General features: G+C 45.4%; 1 pseudogene; it reads right to left on the reverse strand.

Moving 5' to 3' along the window:
• Nucleotides 1–477: 477 nt before the first annotated feature.
• LOC118757823 (U6 spliceosomal RNA) lies at nt 478–574 on the reverse strand (annotated as a pseudogene).
• Nucleotides 575–1,318: the final 744 nt, after the last annotated feature.

Raw genomic sequence — 1,318 nt, forward strand, 5'->3', positions numbered from 1 at the left:
GACCTTTCAGTCCCTCTCGGAAGGTCTTTATTTGTACACAGTTGCTTGAGGTGGAGACACGCCCGAGCACCTGGTGGTTACAGATGTACTAGAAAGTTTAAGAATCCAAGACAAATCATTCCCGTGCACACTCTCGCTCTCCTTATCATCATCATCTTGCATTCGTATGGTAGGCTTGTTCCGAATAATGAGCCACTCTGGGGCATTGTTATTCCCTAAAGGCTGTGGAAGTTCCTGGTTCTTTGGTTTTGACAACTGCAGAACACCTCGAACCTGCCATGATAGAGGCACACCGAAATAGATGCTCTGCCTGCCACTAAGACACTGGTGGCTCTCCGCCCTCAAGCCTTTTTTTTTTTTAAAGGAATTTATTAACACATTCGATCCTCAGGGTCATGCCAAATGCATGCTAATTGCTACCACGCAGTTCTCATCAATTCTCATGTTAATGCGGTATTAATACAAAGAGAATAGATTACGAATATGGAATGCTTCATGAAGAACCTGCCTGTGATCCTTGCTCGGGGATCAGGCTAATCTTCTCTATGTCGTTTCAATTTTAGCACGCGTGCACCTCAGGCCTTTTCATCATCCTGAACTTGAACAACAACAAAAAAATAATAATAATCCAGAAACAAGAAAAGTTAAAGAGATAATTCTCCTCCCAAAGGGGTTCCCACATGGTAGGACATAAATCTGGCAGGTGTACTAAACATTGCGATGTCCATGCGAGAAGCCAGTGATACGCTGGGATTGGCATCGTGGCACAGTGTGTAAGGTCACCGCCTGCAACACCAGCATCCCATATAAGCACCCATTCAAGTCCTACCTGCTCCACTTCCAGTCTAACTCCCGGCTAATGGCCTGGAACAAAACAGTGGAAGATGGCCCACGTTCTTGGGCCCCTACACCAACTGGGAGACCCGGATGAAGCTTCTGTTTCAGCCTGGTCCAGCACATGCTGTTGTGGCCATCTGTGAAGTGACCAGGGGGTAGAAGCACTCTCTGAGAGTTACAGAGTCTCTCCATCTCTGTAACACTGGCTTTCAAAATTAATACATAACCCTCGGAGCGTGCCCCACATCAGGGACCTGGGATGGGTGAGAGACTGGGTGGGGCTTCTCCCTTTATCTCCCTCTTTACCCCAGATACAGGAAAAAAAAAACCAATGTGGAAATAATAGTCTTACCCACTTTCCTGTAGCCCTTGAACCTTTTTGCCCTAATTAACTATGTAAAGAGTGTCAAAAATAAAGAAAAATGGAAAATAATCAATATATAAACATCCAATACTGGACATCCCCTCTTCCCAGGGAGTA

This window comes from Ochotona princeps, chromosome 24, assembly GCF_030435755.1.
Source record: "Ochotona princeps isolate mOchPri1 chromosome 24, mOchPri1.hap1, whole genome shotgun sequence".
Lineage (NCBI taxonomy): Eukaryota > Metazoa > Chordata > Mammalia > Lagomorpha > Ochotonidae > Ochotona > Ochotona princeps.